At 38.0% G+C, this 18,783-nt stretch overlaps 1 long non-coding RNA gene across 1 annotated transcript in view; it reads left to right on the top strand.

The window, feature by feature from the left end:
* LOC141582468 (uncharacterized) overlaps nt 1-18,783 on the top strand; it is a 106,245-nt gene that overhangs the window by 8,896 nt on the left and 78,566 nt on the right. Inside the window, exons 2-3 of the long non-coding RNA XR_012515321.1 lie at nt 12,555-12,647; nt 13,550-13,653. This is a non-coding gene — a long non-coding RNA (uncharacterized LOC141582468). The remainder of the gene's footprint in view (nt 1-12,554; nt 12,648-13,549; nt 13,654-18,783) is intronic.

Raw genomic sequence — 18,783 nt, 5'->3', positions numbered from 1 at the left:
GTTGACTTACAGGCCAGTCAGTTGAGGGCAAGGGAGTGAGTCCCATCAATAACCTGAGGGGTCCGTTCTCAGCTGTAGGGATGTGGGTCAGGCAGGCACACCTCAAAAAATATCTGCTAAAGAATGCGTGTTAGAACATTATACTTTATTCTGAAATACGGCTCTTGGATTAGTCAGTTCGGGTTGCCATAACAAAATACTATAGCATGGGTAGCTTAAACAATAGAAATGTATCTTCTCACAGTTTTGGAGGCTGGAAGTCTGAGATCAGGGTGCCAGCATGGTTAAGTGCTAGTGCAGGCTTTCTTCCTAGCTTCTGGATGGCCGGATTCTCACTGCATGCTCACATGACCTTTCATCCACGCATGGAGAGAAAGAAATAGAGAAAGAGGGAAGGAGGGAGAGCAGGAGAGAGAGGGAGAGAGATGGGAGGAGAGAGAGAGAGAGAGAGTCAGAGCGTGAGCAATGCGAGAGCAAGCTTTCTGGCGTCTCTTCTTATAAGGACACACATCCCATCACGGGGTCTCTACTGTCATGACTTCATCTAACCCTAATTACCTCCCAAACGCCTCATCTCCAAATACAGTCACAATCACTGTGAGGTTAGGGCTTCAATATGTGCCTTTGTTGGGGCAGTGGGAAACAAGCATCAGTCCATAATGGGCCCCAAAGACGAGAAATACACCTCGAACATTTTTAACTCTTCTTTAATAGTCTTTCTTGGATTTCTCATGTGTAAATTTTTATTTTCTTTGTTTAAATTTAGTTATCTTTTGACAGTGTTGTCAACATATAAGCCCAATAAATTAAGTTTAGATTTTGTCATTGACTTCTTATTTCAAGTAAGTTGCCACAAGAGTAGCTTTTTGTAAAGCTGAATTGATCATCAGCAGAGTGATGATTTAACTCCAAGATTTAACTAGAAAATGAGGCTTGGGTGCTTAACCATTTCTAAAACGCCCAGGACTTGACCAATAATTACTCTTCCGATCCATAAGAAGACAGAAGCATTTAGCATATGTTTTTTTTTTCTCATCTAGAATCAATCAGAATGTGTCACTTTGTAGCTTACAATGGTCAATCAAAATGTTGTGCCTAGTTCTTCCAAATGTAAATCTCCTAAAGACATTTTTCAGAAAAGACTGTCAAATTATTAAGTGATAGGAATGTTGGTAGAGAAAATAAATTCTTTCAGACATTTTATAGGTCCTGAAAATTAGGAAATGCTTTGATATTTTTTGAATCTCCTAAAGGGCTGTTTTGGTTCTGATTTCAAACACCATATTGGAAAACATTTTAACTGTGAATTTAATTCTGAAAACACTTTGGGCCCTGACAATATCTGTCCTGGGCAGCTTTGTATCAAGCTGGCAAAACAGATCCTGAAAAAAATAGGGGAGTATTTTTGTTTTTAGAATGCTTTATATGCAATTCCCCAGAAACGACTCAAAAAAGATAGATACTCTTTTCTAAAAGGTTGCTGGTTTAGCACTTCCCAACTTACAAAGGTTGGAATTTCCCACTGGCTCAGCGGAGAGATTTGTATCAGTTATTTTAGATTCACTTAATAGCACATTTGTGTTTGAGATGAAGCGTGAGTCCCACCAGACAAAGTAAGATTGTTCTTAAAAATTGGCCTCCTTCTCCCTCCCCCCATGTATACTCAGATCTAAAGTTGCGTCTTCTAAATGTTATTCCACAGCTAGATACGACATCCCGTCTTAAAACAGCAGCAGCAGCAGCAGCTGTTTCTCTTTGTAGAGAACATAGCTGGATGTACAGCACACAGATTTGCCAAGGCTGGAGTTTTTCAGTTCCTTAAGTGAAGCCCTCACTGTGGTTCCCCACCACCTTCATGCCCATGTGTTAGTGTAAATTAGAGTGAGGGCAAAGGAGGCTGGGTGTTACATGGAAAAGTACTGTGAAGGCTTATACAAAACACAGCCAGTGACACTTGCCTTACCACCTGTGATTTCAGGGAATTCAGTGCATTTTATGTTCATTTTTGCGGGAACATTTATTATCCTCAATCTTGTTTTTTTCTTCCCTACTAAGCTTCCATGCTCCTTAAAGGCAGGGCTTCCTTGCAACCTTGTATCCTTCAGCACCCCTGATATTGCATGTGAGTGTCACTTAGAAGTGTGCTAAATGCTTGAAGATGCTGTGTGTGTTTGAATTAATCAAAAGTTCATTAAGGGGGAGAGGGGAGAATATTACTTATTGAGTGTTTATGCCAAGCATTTGACATAAATTCATTTTTCCTGTGAATCTTCACAAAAGTCTTATGAGAAAGACAAAATTATTCCTATTTTGCCAAAAATGGAGAAACTGAGGCTTTAAATAGTAAATTGCTCTGCATCAGTGGAGTCAGCTGGACCCAGGGTTCTAAACAAGTCTATCTGGCCTGAAGTTGATGTCATCAGGCTGGGCTGCACCTGTAATTAGAGCCAAGGTCCTAGATTCAGATGCCTGTGGGGTGCAGAATACAGAGAAGGAGCCGTAGGAGCACTGGGGTGAAGGGGAACCCCTGCCTGCAGAGCTTGTCCAAAGTGGGCAGAGCGTTAGTTTCAGTCAACTTTACAACATTAAAAAGAGAGAGTCCATACATTTGCATTTTTTAGGGATTTTCAATTTTTATATTTTAGCAACAAAATTTGATAGTAATGCCTGTAAAAGTTAAAAACAGTTCAGCGGGCCAAATTTCAGCTGCAATCTGAAAGGTTTTAGCTGTTATATTAAAGAATAGTTTTAAAGAATTGCAACTGTTTCCCTGAAGTAGGCATAATCATCCCTTGATATCTGAGGGGGATTGGTCCATGGATGCTCAAGGCCATTTTATAAAATGGCAGTATTTGTGTATAACCTGTGTATATTCTTTCATATACTCTAGATTACTTATAATACCTACTATAATGTAAATGATATGAGGTAGTGGTTATACTGTATTGTTTTGTTTTTTCTTTTCTATATCCCTGAGAAACAGATGTTTTAAAATTTGTATTCTTCTTTTTTTGGGGTGGGGGGGACTTTTCATCCATGGCTGGTTGAATCTGAATCTGCAGATGGGGAACCTATGGATACAGAGGGCTGACTGTATTGTAACCCTGACTGATATAAAGTGCTCCCTGTCCCAGGAGAACTTGAGAACTAACTGTAATTACTAGTTTGCTGTTTTATCAGTATATGAAATGTTTATGAATAATACTTTTATAAGAAGCACTTTCCTATCTACGCGATATGGAATGAAGACAGTGAATGTACCTGTTTACTTGTTTCGCTTACCCTACTTGATGTGACGTTCTGACTTGGACCTTCATGAAAACAGCACAGTCATTTATGGAGCAGTAAATGGTTGCTGCATCCTGAACTGTGTTTCATACGAATATATGCACTCTTGCAGTGATAGTGACAGGAGGAAGCCAAATGCCTAGGCAGATAGGGGCGGATCCCCAGTGAAACCCCACCTCCAAGCCAAAGACAGTTTAAAGCCTGAAAGCCAAGCTACAAGTTAAATCCAGGACCAGACTGAGAACTTGTCTTCCTTTTAGGTGTACTTTCCTCTGATTGGTCCCCACTTTTCACCTATTTTACATAAACTTACCCTTTCCTAATTGTTTTTCTACACTGTCGTGCCAACCTTTGAGTGGTGTCTTTAACCTTTTTTATATAATCACAAACAGATCAGCATGCACTCCCCATTCTGAGTCCCTAAAAGGCCCCAGACCCAGCCATATGGGAGAACTTTCCTGCCTTTGGGTAGGGAAACCAACCCCATATCCCATCTGCTGAAAGCCATTTTCATTGTTCAATAAAATTCTTCTTTGCCCTCCTCACCCTTCAATGTCTAGCATATCCTCATTCTCCTTGGGTGCGGTATAAGAGTTCAGGAACTGCTAAATATGGGTAAAAGCTTTATAACACAAGCAAGCTGGGCATGCCAGTGTGGCTCAGTGAGGTCTGGGTGGGGCATCACCAGTTGAGGTTCCCCAGCTTGCAAAGTGACTGAGAAGAAAAATCCTACATCAACAGAACATTATGAATGACATGCATATGTAACCACATGTAGTTTTGGCATTAATTACTAGTTGCTCATTATGAGATGTTGATGATGCCCCTTGTCAGAGGCAGACAGGGTGGTTAGTGTCTTGTTCTTGATCTTGGTCCTTTTTATCTATTGCTATCCTGGCTCCGGTCATCAGCTTGTATTGCCATCTTCTTCACTGTCCCAGAGTGTGCCAGTCTCTCTTTTGACATATGTGTTGATATGATAATCACAGCAAAGTGTGTCTCTCAGCTCAATTTCCTGACATTTGCATCTGCACAGAGTTCAATTGAATTACTATTGCTTTAGCAATTTCTGTTCCTAACAGCTATTTCAGGAAGCAATGTAGTGAGGTGATGCCCTTTACTGTCAATGTTTGAATTCCTGTGAATATCCCCATTCAGTACTCCCTTGGTGAGATGACTTTGATGAGTCTCTGTAATTTCTATGTAGAAAAAAGAATGTCTTCTAAGATATTGCTAAGGTTCAAATGTCTGTTCTTCAATGATTGTCCCCTGCATTTTATTGTAAATATGTCCACTTCCCTATACTGCAAGAATATTTCCTGTCCCTGGATTTTTCAGATTTCTTTGCCTTTTTAAAGCGGTATCTTGTTCTTTCTTCTACTTTTGCCCTGTTTCCTCTCTTTTTTCTCCCTATTTTGTCCTCCCAGAGAGAGAGCACTTTTAATTATTTTTAACTTATAATTGAGAATTTACTATCATGTCTCTAAATAACATGCTTTTATTGCTACTGCTTGTTTTTTCAATTACAGATGTTGTTTCTGAAACTTCAAATGTGGAAGGTAAAGATTTAGCTCCATTTCTCTCCTGATTCCTGCCATAAAATGACCACCTTCCCATTTCCAATTTGTTTCTCATAGAATTGGTTGAAATTTGTTAGATTGGTATTCTTATATTCAATGTCTGTATTGTTATGGCTTCATAAGCACTATAAACAATCAAGCCAAGACATACGCTATAATAACTTTACTTGAACTCTTCTTCCCCCAACTTGGGGTTAATAATTATCATGTTTTTCCCGTTGCCTAGTTTTTTTTTTTTTTTTTTTTTTTTGGTACTTACTTAGTTGAACCTGAAAAAGAATGAAAAGAAATGAACAAAGCCTCCAAGAAATGTGGTACGATGTGAAAAGACCAAATCTATGTTTGATTGGTTTGCCTGAAAGTGACAGGGAGAATGGAACCAAGTTGGAAAACACTCTTCAGGATATTAGTCAGGAGAACTTCCCCAACTTAGCAAGTGAGGACAACATTTATATTCAGAAAATACAGAGAACACCACAAAAATCCTCCTCAAGAAAAGCAACCCAAAGACACATATCCATTCAATTGTTAATGGAAATTTATATTATTTACAATTTCTGGCTATTATGAATAATAGTAAATAATAGTAAATGCTAGCATAAACATTTATATAGAAGTTTTTGTGGGTTTTGTGTGAATAAACATTTTTCATTTCTCTTGGGTAGGAGTGGAATTCATAGGTTGTATGTAATTCTATGTTTAACTTTTTTTTTTTTTTTTTTTTTTTTTTTTGAGACAGGGTCTCACTCTGTTGTTCACACTGGAGTGCAGTGGTGTGATCATAGCTCATTGCAACCTCCAACTCCTGAGCTCAAGCAAGCCTCCTGCCTAGGCCTCCCAAAATGTTGGGATTACAGGTGTAATCCCAGAGCCATGGTATCCTGCCACTGTTTAACTTTTTGAGGAACTACCGAACTATTTTCCAAAGCACCTGTACACATTTAAAATCCCACAAAAATGTTGAGGGTTCCTATTTCTTCAGATCTTTGTCAACATTTGTTATTGTCTATTTTTTTTTCATCAAAGTCACCCTATTGGTTATAAAGTGGTATCTCATTGTAGTTTTGATTTTCATTTCCCTGATGACTAACAATGTTGAGCATCTTTTTATGTGCTTATTGGTCATCCGTATATCTTCTTCAGATAAATTTCTAACCAATCTTTACACGTTTTAAAATTGGATTGCCTTTATTGAGTCATAAAAGTTCTTTATGTATTCTATACAGAAATCCCTTGTTAGATTTATTATTTGCAAATATTTTCTCATTCCATGTGTTGTTGTTTTACTTTCCTAATGATGTTCTTTGAAGCACAAAATATTTTCTGATAACATCTAATTCATATATTTTTCTTTTGTTACTTGTCATTCATGTCATATCTAAGTAACCATTGTCATTTTTATTTAATCCTACATATTCATCTAAGTGTTTTATAGTTTTCGTTCTTACATTTAGGTTGTTGATCAATTTTGAATTAATTTTTATACATGGCATCGAGTAGAGGTCCAACTTCATTCTTTTGCATATAGATATAGTTATTCCAACATCATTTGTGGAGAAATCTGTTCTTTCCTAAATAATTACCTTGGCATCTTTGCAGAAAATCAATTGGTCATATACATAGGGGTTAATTTCTACATTGTCAATTCTATTTCACTGACCTATAAGTTTAACTATTTTGAGAACCTCCAGATAAACTGGGTTTCAGTACCAGAGTAGCTAGCAACCATGCCCTAATGGGAAATGAAGGGGAACTGGACATGGGTGTATGCAGCATGACTTCCACAGAATACTTTTTTACCTGGCAGGTGGTTTAATGCCCAGTTGCACAAGTCATGACCATAAGGTTTCTCATATGGAAAATTTATTTATATTGGCAGATGCCCTGTGGTTCTTGTCTGATCCATATCCACTTTATACCTTCCTTATCATTGCTCTGGCCCTGGGGCCTGACCTTGTGTTCTGCTGAGGGTCCCAGAGAAAAGCTGGCTCAGGGTAGCCTGTATAGCTCTTCAAATGGAAAGTGCAAATTCAATGCACTACCACAATATGAAATAAGTTTAAATATTTTTACTTACAGATCCTGGGCAGGGAGGGTGTAATGAGTCAGAAGGGTAGTTCTTCATTCTGGGTCATACAAGGCAGGAAAGAAGAGGCAGACAGAAAAAGAAAGAGAGAGAGCATAGCAAACAGAGTTTGTGGGAAAATGCCTGAATGATCCCTTTAAAGGAAGTTGGGGGAAAACAGAGAGCCCTGTTAGCTAGGCAGGAAAGATGCCTGTAAGTTCTTGTGTTTGGGCACCTACTTGATCTATTTGGGTGTGGTATTTTACTTATAATGTCTAGATGAAATCAAAATGGAAATTAAAAAATTATTTGAGGCCAAGTGCAGTGGCTCTCACCTGTAATTCTAGCATTTTGGGAGGCTAAGGCAGGTGGATCACTAGGTCAGGAGATCAAGGCCATCTTGGTCAACATGGTGAAACCCCGTCTCTACTAAAAATACAAAAATTAGCTGGGTGTGGTGGTACACGCTTGTAGTCCCAGCTACTCAGGAGGCTGAGGCAGGAGAATTACCTGAACCCGGGAGGCAGAGGTTGCAGTGAGCCGAAATTGAGCCACTGCACTACAGCCTGGAGATAGAGTGAGAATCCGTCTAAAAAAAATTATTTGAAGTGAATGATAATAGCAACGTAACTTATCAAAACCTCTGGGATACAACAGAAATGGTGCTAAGAGGAAAGTTCACAGCATTAAATGTCTGTATCCAAACATACTTTAGAATCAGCTTTTTGTATTTGTTAAAAAAGAATGCTTAGGAATTGATAGGGAGTGTGTTGAGCCTGTAAATAAATTCAGTGAGTTGCCATCTAACAATATTTAGTCTTTGATGAACATGGGATATCTTTCAATTTAATTTGATATTCTTTAATTTATTTCAACAACGTATCATAGTTTTCCACATACAAATATTACAATTCTTTTTTATTTTTAGTTTTTTTTTTGGAGGCAGGGTCTTATTCTGTCACCCAAACTGTGCAGTGGCATGATTGTGATTCACTGCAAGCTCAACCTCCTTGGCTCAAGTGAGCCTCCCACCTCAGCCCCCTGAATAGCTGGGACTACAGGCAGGTGCCACCATGACTGGCTAATTTTTGTATTTTTTTTTTTTTTTTTTTTTTTTTTTTTGTAGAGACGTGGTATTGCCATTGTGCCCAGGCTGGTCTTGAATTCCTGGGCTCCAGTGATCATCCCTCCTTAACCTCCCAAAATGTTGAGATTACAGGTGTGAGCCACCATACTGGGCCTATAGTTCTTTTGTTAATTTTATTCCTAGATATTTTATTCCTATGATGCTATTGTAAATGGAATTGTTTTCTTAATTTCATTTTTAGAATATTTATTGCTGGAGTATATAAATACAATTGACTTTTGTGTATTGATCTGGTATCTTGTAACTTTGCTGAGCTCATTTATTAGTTTTAATAGTTAGTGGATTTGTTAGGATTTTCTGTATATACGAGAATATTTCATCTGAGAATGGAGATAGTTTTAATTCTTCTTTTCTAATCTGGATAACTTTTTCTTTTTTTTCTTGCTGTAATCAGGTTAGACTGTCCAGCATAGTGTTGAATAGAAGTAGTAAGAGTGGACATCTTTGTCATATTTCTTTGTTGTTGATTTTTTGAGACAGGGCCTCACTCTGTCACCCAGGCTGAAGTGCAGTGGCACGATCTCAGTTCATTGCAACATCTGCCTCCTGGGTTTAAGCAATTCTTGTGCCTCAGCCTTCCAAGTAGTTATGATTACAAACGTAAGCCACCACACCCTGCTAATTTTTTGCATTTTTAGATTTTTTTTCATTTTTGTATTTTTAGTAGAGACAAGGGTTTCAGCATGTTGCTCAGGCTGGTCTCGAACTCTTGGCCTCAGTGATCTACCTGCCTCAGCCTCCCAAAGCACTAGGATTGCAGGTGTGAGCCACTGTACCCAGGCCTCCTTGTCATATTTCTGATCTTAGGCAGAAGTCATTCAAGTCTTTCACCATAAGTGTGATGTCAGTTTTTCTTAGCTGACCTTTAGGAGTAAAAGTATTCTTTTATTCCTAGATTGTTAAATGTTTTCATTGTGAAAAAATGTTGGATATTGTCAAATGTTTTTGCATTTAAGATGACCGTATTATTTTTATCATTTATTTTATTGATTTAGTAGTATATTACATTGATTTTTCTATGTCGAACTGACCTTGCTTTCTTAGCATAAATACCACTTGTCTGTGATATATAATTCTTTTTGCTAGATTGAGTCTGTTAGTAGATTTTGCATCTGTATAAAAGAATCATTGGTCTATAGTTTTCTTTCCTGGTGCTATCTTCTAGTTTCATATCAGAATATTACTCTCATATAATAAGTTTTAAAATTTTTCCTATTTTTATGTGTTTTGGAAGTTTGTGAATGCTTGTGGTTAATTCTATGTTAAGTGGTAGAATCTGCCAGTGAAAACTTCTGAGCCTGAGATTTTCAATGTGAGAAGTTTTTTGATCATTAATTCAATCTCATTACTTTCTTAGGTATTCATATTTTCCATTTATTCTTACGTCAGCATTGGTAGTTTGTGTTTTATTAAGTATTTGTCCATTTCCTCTAGGTCATCTAATTTGCTAGCATCTATTTATTCTTACTCTGCCTTTATAACTCTTTTTATTTCTCATATGTTAGTGATAATGTCGCCTATTTCCTTCCAAATGTTAGTCATTTGATTATTCTCTTTTTTTCTTTCCCTTAGGCAGTGTAGCTAAAGGTTTGTCAATTTTGTGAATGTTTTCAAAGACTCATCTTTGGATTTAATTCCTTTTTCTCTATTCTCTTATATTATTTATTTCATTCGTTCCCACTCTCTTCTTCACTATTTCCTCTTAGCATGGCTTTAGCTGCCTCTCATCAATTATAGTATGTTTTGTTTTTGTTTGCATTCCCATCAATATATTTTCTAGTTTTCCTTGTGATTTCTTCTTTGATCCATTGGGTTATTTAGGGCTCTGTTGTGTAATTTCCACATGTTTGTGAATTTCCCAAATGTCTCTCTATTACTGATTTATAATTTCATTTCACTGTGACTGTAGAACATATTTTACATGATATAAATTCTTATTTATATATATTGAAACTTGTTTTATGTCCTAGGATATGTCTATTCTGGAGAATGTTCCATATGCACTTGATAAGAATGTATGTTTTTCTTTTATTAGTTGGAGCATTCTATAGATTTTTATTGGTTGGAGTGTTTTATAGATTTTTGCTGTCTAGTTGGTTTATAGTGTCTTTCAGTGCTTTTATTTCTTTCTTGATCTTTTGTTCCGTAGTTCTATTTATTATTGAAAGTGGGATTTTGAAATCTGCAACTATTTTTTTGAATTGTGTATTTCTCACTATGTCAGTTTTTACTTCATTTATTTTGCAGTTTTGTTGTTAGCTGAGTATATGTTTATAATTACTACGTATTCCTGATTGACCCTTTTAACATTATAAAATGTCTTTCTCTGTCTCTAGTAACAATATTGTCTTATTACTGGTTTTGTCTGATATCAATTTAGCCACTCCAGCTTGTTTTGGTTATTGTTTGTGTGGTATGTCTTTTAGTGTTATTTACTTTCCACCTATGTCTTTGAATCAAAAGTGTGTCTATTATAGACGGGATATAGTTAAATCATGTTTTGTTTTTGTTGTTACTGTTGCTTTTTAATTATTTACAGTTTTAAAATTAATAAATCTTAGATGTACACATTTTAGGGGTACATGTGATAATTTGGTACATTCAGATAATATCAGGGTAATTGGGATATCCTTCACCTTAAATATTTATCTTTTTCTTTTTAACTCCAGGAACATTTAAATTATTCTCTTCTAACTATTTGGAAATGTATAATTGAATAATGTTAACTAGAATCACTCCACCGAGCTATCAAATACCAAGTCCTATTTTTTTTACCTAAGTATATATTTGTACCTATCAATCAGACTCTCTTTAATTCCTTTTCCCTTGCTTTTCCCAGCCTCTGATTATCGCCAGTTCACTCTCTATCTTCATGAGATTTACTTTTCATCTGCCACTTTGTCTTTTGATTGGAGTATTTAATCCATTTACATTTAATGCAATTACTACTATGTAGAATTACATTTAATGCAACTACTCTTAAGTGGGAATTAAGTCTGCATGTTTGTTATTTATATGTCATTTGCCCTTTCTGTTTCTCTATTTCTTCATTGCTGTTTATCTTTGTATTAATTATATATTTTCTAATATGCCATTTGGACTCCCTAAGAATGCTGGTTTGCACAGCTCCTCTGATTTTTGCACTAGTGGTTCTCAAGGCTACTGTAGAGCTAGATGGAGAGTGATGGGAACAGGCCAAGATAGAACAACACAGACCTCATTGCCCTTATGAGAACTGGATGTTTTCCTTGAATAATGACTTCTTGGATTGCTTTATGCCATTGGTTAATTTCAGATTTATGAATAAGTTGATTTTGACAGTTTTTGCTGGTGTTCCTATTACTTTTAAGGAGGACTAAATTTTCAAATGTCGACACCACCATTCCAGAAGTGCTCTTGGGAATTCCTTGAAATCTAGTTTTCATTCTCTCTTTTGACCATATTTATTCTCTGAGTATTACTTTCTGGAAAAATAAGTTTCTGTTCTTGTTTTCCACACCAAGTAGCCAGGATATTTTATTTCTCTAAGGATATTAAAAATTAAAATATTTTCCCCCTATAGTCTCCATTTCCTCTTATTTGCTTCAGCCTCTTTTTTTTTTGCTTGTGTTAGAATTTTATTCATACAAAATGCCATCTATAGTAGCAACCATTTATTGAAGAGTTACTATATGCCTCCTCACTCTTCTCAGTGCCTTATACATATTAACTTACTTCATCGTCACATTAACTCTTGGACGTCAGTGCTATAATTTCACCAATTTTTTTGATAATAGAGCTGAGACATAAGAAATAACTTATCTAAAGTTATATGGCATTAAATTGCAGAGTTGAAATTCAGGTCCAGCCTGACACCTACATCCTCTTTATCAGATTTCAGCTCATCCTCGGGTTATCTGCTTACATTTACCAGTGGAATTCAAATACTTTGAGCATATGGGTGGGCCTCATTGACAGTTGGGTATCTGGTACAATCTGTAGGGTAAATTGGGTGCTTCTTGACTTTTTTTATTGCTACTTTGGAATTAAGCTTATTCTTATCTGCTAGTCAATTATCACTTGTCTATCAGCTCTCCGTCCTCCAAAATTTTGTTTATGTTCTCTTTTTCTTGCATTTGTGAATTTATGCCTTGGGGAAGAAAGGTTTACTATCACTTTAGTAGGCCTTTGGAAAGAATTAGAATTATATGCATGTTTTCAATACATTTTTAATTATTTTAAGCACACTTTTTAATTATTTTAAGCATACTTAAAAAATAATCTCTGGCTGTTTTGTTATCTGAAGTTCTTGGAGGGGGGTCTATCCTTCTGTGTTTTTAATCTGCTGATTTATCATGAATACTAGATTTTCCTTTTGAGTTCTGTAATTTTATCTTGCATGAGCATCCTCAGTGGGGCTTTATCCATGGGATTTCTGTGTGGTTTGGGCTCAATTTTTCTCCATCTAGATAAATTTTTCATTTTCTTTTGCCAGGTGCTCCAGGACCACTTTTTATGTTAATTTCTTGCCTCAGGAATATAGGACTTTGCAAGGACAGAATACAATAAAACCCAAAGTCATGAAAAGGTAGGCTTCCTGGCTAAAAATTTTCAAGGGAGATTTTCTGTCACTACTCATACCTGGAATGTGAAACCAGACCAGCCTCCTTTTTACCTCCCTGTTCCAATGGGCACCTGAAAAACAATTTCACTGAGAATGCAGCCCTCTCAGGGGCCTGAATTAAGGATGAGAGTCTGATTTTCAAATCTCTGTTGCCCTAGGTTCAAAGTCTTATCTCCTATGTGTGCAGATATTAAAAGAGAAGCCTCTGGGCTGACTAAGACCAGATGAACTAAGACCAGATGAATCCCAGGCATGAAACCAGGGCGATGTGGCACTATCATTCTGAGTCCCTTCCATATTCATTTTTGACCCCTAGCGATCTTCACTACTTTTCTTGTGAGCTCAGCTATATGTTTAAAATAATCCTTGTGATATTTTAAACAGAGTATCTATGTGTTTTATAACAAGATAATTTTTTATATTGTCTGATTTATTTGCTTAACATCCTAAAATTAACCTTTTTTGAATTATTTTGTTTATGCTCAATGGATCTTATCCTTACATTGAAAGTATAATTTTTCTTTTATGGCTGCTCAATCAAATAATGTATTCTTAAGGCAGTCTAATAGGATTTAGAGCCAGGTCAATCGAGGTCAATAAAGGTTGTAACAGTTTCTTTGCGTTCTGTGCTGGCAGCCTAAACGGAACATGGCATTTTGTTCTGGATACTGCACTTTCCAGAATATTAACAGACATTTGGTATGTTATGACAGAGAGTTAGGGTGGTGAGGCATCAGGATATTATGTCAGTTGAAGAATGGTTTAAAACGCTGAGAAATTTACCTTGGAGATGAAAAAAAAAACTTAAGAGGATGTGATAAACTCTTTCATGGAACACCAATTAGATTTATTCTTTGTGTCTTTAGAAGGCTTCACAACAGACAGAAGTTACAGAAGATCTTTGGGATTGATAGCAGGAAAACCTCCTAAATAGAGGCATCTGCACATGAAAAGATAGCCCACCTTCCAGGTAGGTGATGACTTTGTTCTTTCCCTGTCATCTGCAGGAGTCAAACATACAGATACTATCTTATCTATAGTAGTTAAGATCATATACTTTGGAATTCGAATTCTTGGGTTTGAATCCTAGTTTTACAAGGTACTAGTTTTGTGACCATGGTAAGTTATTTAACCTCTCTGAGCCTCTGTTTGTCTATCTGCAAAATGATGTACTCACAGTACCTATGTCACAGGGTCATTGTAAAATTAAAATGACGTAATACACATAAAGCTGTTAGAATATTGTATGACACATGTTAAGTCCTGAAAAAGTGTTTACTAATATCATTATCATTATCACTTGTCAAGGATGTGAAAGAATCCCTGGAATCAAAGTCTCACACAACAATGAAGTTGTGATTGATTGCACTAGTTTCCCTACAGCTGCTGCAACAAATGATCACAAACTCGGTAACTTAAACAACAGCAATGTATTCTTTCACAGTTCTGGAGGCCACAAGTCTGATATGAGTTTTGAAGGGCCAAAATCAATGTATCAGTAGGGCTGTGTTTCCTCTGGAGGCTCTGGGAGAATCTGTTCCTTGCCTTTTTCAGCTTTTGATGGCTGCCAGCGTTCCTTGCCTCATGGCTACATTAATCTCTACCTCTATGTCCCATTGCCTTCTCTTCTGTCTGGAGTCAAATCTCCCTCTACCCTCCTCTTAAAAGGGTACTTGCGATTGGATTTAAGATCCACATGAAGAATTCAGGAAAACCTCTCCATCTCAAGATTTTTTAATGTTATGATAGTCACAATGTCTTTTTTTCCATATAAAGTAACTTTCACAGGTTGCACAGATTAGAATGTGAATATCTTTTGAGATTTATTTTTCAGCCTACCACAATGACCCTTATGAACATCAAATTAATATATTCTCTATTCTAAGAACACCTCTGCAACATCTTGAGCAAGTTTCACAGCCTCCCCTTGAGTAGTACCAGTGTTGGGAAACTAATAGATTATGCTATAATAACCTTTACAGTCTTTTCCTATTCTCAAAAATCTACAGTTTTGGAATTATTGTTTTAAATTTCTTTTGCAGTCTGGTTTATATTTGCTTAAATTCCATTTGTATAATCTATCTCTATATTAAAAAATGTGCTAAACTCAGGCAAATTTATCCCAATTCATGCCCGAATAGTGATTGAGGTTGTTTTTTTTTTTTTTTTTTGAGACGGAGTTTCGCTCTTGTTATCCAGGCTGGAGTGCAATGGCGCGATCTCGGCTCACCGCAACCTCCGCCTCCTGGGCTCAGGCAATTCTCCTGCCTCAGCCTCCTGAGTAGCTGGGATTACAGGCACGTGCCACCATGCCCAGCTAACTTTTTGTATCTTTAGTAGAGACGGGGTTTCACCATGTTGACCGGGATGGTCTCGATCTCTCGACCTCGTGATCCACCCGCCTCAGCCTCCCAAAGTGCTGGGATTACAGGCTTGAGCCACCGCGCCCGGCTGTGATTGAGGTTTTTGTAGTGACCTATCACATTTAAAATAAGAGAGGTATATTAATCAACATTTTATATTTGCAAGTGTCAAAAAATAAATAACTTAAGAATTAATGGAAATTTATTGGTTCACATAAAAAAGAAGTCTGGGAACAATTACAGCTTCAGCTGGATCCTGGTACTTAAACAGCGACTTGGTTGTCCCAGAACTGATCTCTCCATCTCTAAGTGCTGGTTCTTTCTCATTGATTTTATTCAGCTAGCTAATACTAAGACGGCAAAGTAATCACTGGCAGGTCCAGGCAACCATGCTATCTTCTAAGAACCTCAGTGGAAAGAGCTCAGTATTTTGAGTGACCTTTAGAATTTGTATTCATTGGGCTGACCAAGTCATCAAGTTAACCCTGGATAGAACCAGCTCCATCTAAACTGCAGGGACATAGGGTAAGGAGTACCAATTCTCTTTTTTAAAAAAAGATTAAAAAGCCATTATTAGAAAGAAAGAAAATATTTGCTGGTCAGGCCACAATAACAGATGTGATATTCAAAACATGACATGTGATATACAAAACATCACATATGCTATATATTATCATAGTTTCAAATCTAAGTTTTGCCTGAGGCTTATGGAGTCAATCCCATTGCTCTAGTCATGTGTCAGGCTCTGTGTACATTTGTGTTTGTTTATATTGTAGATAAAATTTACCAGATGGGAAAAATCCATCAGTGCTGCCTAGACAGTAAGCTGGCCTGGTGAAAGTGATCAGAGGATGTGGGTAAATTTATCTCTGAACAAATGAATTAAATATGCACAGTAAATGGTTTAATATGCAGCAAGAGAGTGCCGCCTAATTGTTGGGGAAGAAAGCAGAGCCAGCAGAGCAACAAGCCTCATGCGGTCATTCCTACAGTCAGGTCTGAGAGGTGGCCATAGCCAGGAGGCTAGCAGAGTGCTTTGTAGCACAGCACTCGCCCAAGTATGCAATATGTTAACTACTGCTGGGTCTGGCATAATCATCCCTGACTAATGGGTGGAGAGAGGAGGGGGTGCAAAGTGCTGAATAAATAAATTACTTAATTACATATTATCAGAGAGAAGAACAGATGGTCAACTTAGCCCATCTCCCAATGCCTTCGGCTTCTGAATGGAGAGTGAATCCTCAGAGACTGGAGCAGGTTGGGCTCTTGATTCTGTTTATCTTCTGGTCCTACTTGAGGCCCATGATCTTCAGGAACAAACAGGCCTCATTTCCCCAAGGCTGGAAGGCACTAGGTGCTCTAGTGCCTACTCTAAGCTGAATTAGGACAGGCCTAAACTGGTCGGCATTTTCTACTTTGTTTAATTATGGCACCAGATGGAGGTGGAAATGGATTTGGTTTCCTGTAAAATGGTTGAAAAGTGATTTTCAATTGAGAATCTAATCAAATGTGAAAGGGGTAGTTGAGCATTTACTTAATGTGCTCAGGAACATCTCCTATCACTGTAGACCATATGCTTGTTTTCCTCTGCTTCGGATGTCCCGATAGAGAGTCCACTTCTTTTTCTGAGTGTTGGTTGCTGTGGTGTTAGAGGGAAGGGTAGCTGGGGTTGTGTTCTGGGAGTGTCCTGTTTGTTTTCAAATGCTTCAGTTTGGCAAGGTAGGGTCTGCAGAGCAGTGGCTCCCAAATGCTCATCCAGGGATGCTTGCCCAGGTTGGCTGGATCAGAATCACCTGGGTTGTTTGTTAAAGTTACATCTTCCTTAGCTCCAGGCATAGGGATTCTGATTCATTAGGTCTTGGGTAGGGTCTGGAAATCTATTTTTCTAAAAGCTCCATAAGTGATTATAAAGCAAGTTTGGACACAACTGTGTTTCAGCTGGGGAACGGGACACAGATGGTAAACCAAAAAGGGTTATGAAATAGATTTTAACAATGGCCTGTTTACAAAAATGTGGGCAATTTTAAGGGAAATCTTCAGGGATGGTGAGGTTCCTGGGGCCAGCAATGGTGGAAAACAGGTACGAGGGGAGGGAGTGGCTATAAGAACCTGCTGAGACGTGTAGGTGTTAAGAGAGGACCCCTGGATAGGAGCTGTGGATAGCCACTGTCATCCTGTGGTCCAGCAGGGAGGAAAATGAGAACAAATGCCCCAATCTATCTCTCTTTTGACTTTTGATCTCTTCTTGGTGCTTTTCAGTGGCCAAATCCAAAGGGCCAGGGAGCCCATTTGATGTAGTCCATAAAGGTCAGACTCCTGAGACAGAAAGCAGGATGGAGAAGGTTGGAGGTTGGACCTAGAAGGGCAAATAGAGAATATCTAGCATACAGAGTATAGATAACATGTTGTAGTTACACATTTGTGTGCCAATTTGTGGATGACAAATCTACCAATATGTTTTGTTCTATAGACATGCTTCTTTTCTTGGTGAAAATTGCCTCCACAGTTTTATCGTAGAGACTGTAAACTCTTAAAGAGCAAGGGTGACATCTGATGGAATTACCTTCCTGTGTTGTGCCTACAGTTCAGCCAGTTCATATGCTGCTTCTGGCAAGAACTATAAGGAGAAAATTTTGGAAAATCATAATTATCTGCCTGGCTGTCAACTTTAAATTTAGTGACATATCAGTAGGATATTCTATTCTTTCTTACTAAGTATTTATGGATCTATCATTCTACATCTTTGATTTACTTATTTATACTTTCCAGGGAGCTTTTTATATTTGTAACCAATATGGTCTTCATGTTGGTTATTCTCAACATATTTCCTTAAGAAACCACATATAAATATATTCTTAAAGAAACCACATTGAAAGACAATCCAAGATGGCTGAATAGGAACAGCTCTAGAGTGCAGTTCCTAGTGAGAACACAGAGGGTGAGTGATCACTGCATTTTGAATGAGTTTTTACTGCCCACAGACCAGGAGATTCCCAGGTAGAAAAGCACCACGAGTCTCCAGCATGGCAGTTTCACCTGGCACAGTGGGTCTCAGCACAAAAACTCACACAAATCTGGGTAGCTGTTTCAACTGGCACCTGGAATGCCTCGGAGATAGAGTCGCCCATTCAACTGAAAAAAAGGGGGCTGGAACAGGGAGCCAGGTGATCTGGCTCAGCGGGTCCCACCACCACAAAGACTAGCAATCTGAAATTCTCTGGATTGAGAGTTTCACAGGAAGCACAGCAGGACCCGGGACAGTCCAGCTCTGCGGCGGGAGGGGCGTCTGCCGTTACCGAGGCAGTCCACCACTACTGAGGCAGTCCGCCATTTCTGAGGCAGTTTGTCATTACTGAGACAGTCCACCATTACAGAGACAGTCTGCCATTACTGAGGCAGACTGCCATTACTGAGGCAGTTCTAACTACAACTATATAAACAAATCTGCAAGGAAGTTCACACAGCACCTGGGCAGAGACCATGGCAGCTCAGCAATGCCTCTGTTGGCAGACTGTGACTAGGCTGCCTCCTCATTAGGCAGGCATCACTGAAAAAAGGCAGCAGCACGTCAGCAACTTATAAATAAAGCCCCACCTTCCCAGGACAGAGCACCTGGGAAAAAAGGTGGTTATGAGTTCTGCTGCAGCAGACTTAAACCTACTGCCCAACAACTCTGAACAGAACAACAGAGCTCACAGCTCAGCACTTGAGCTCCTATAAGAGACAGACTGTCTCCA

The sequence above is a fragment of the Saimiri boliviensis genome, chromosome 20 (assembly GCF_048565385.1).
Source record: "Saimiri boliviensis isolate mSaiBol1 chromosome 20, mSaiBol1.pri, whole genome shotgun sequence".
NCBI lineage: Eukaryota > Metazoa > Chordata > Mammalia > Primates > Cebidae > Saimiri > Saimiri boliviensis.
Note: the sequence above shows the minus strand (reverse complement) of the source record. Positions and strands in the feature narration are given on the sequence as shown.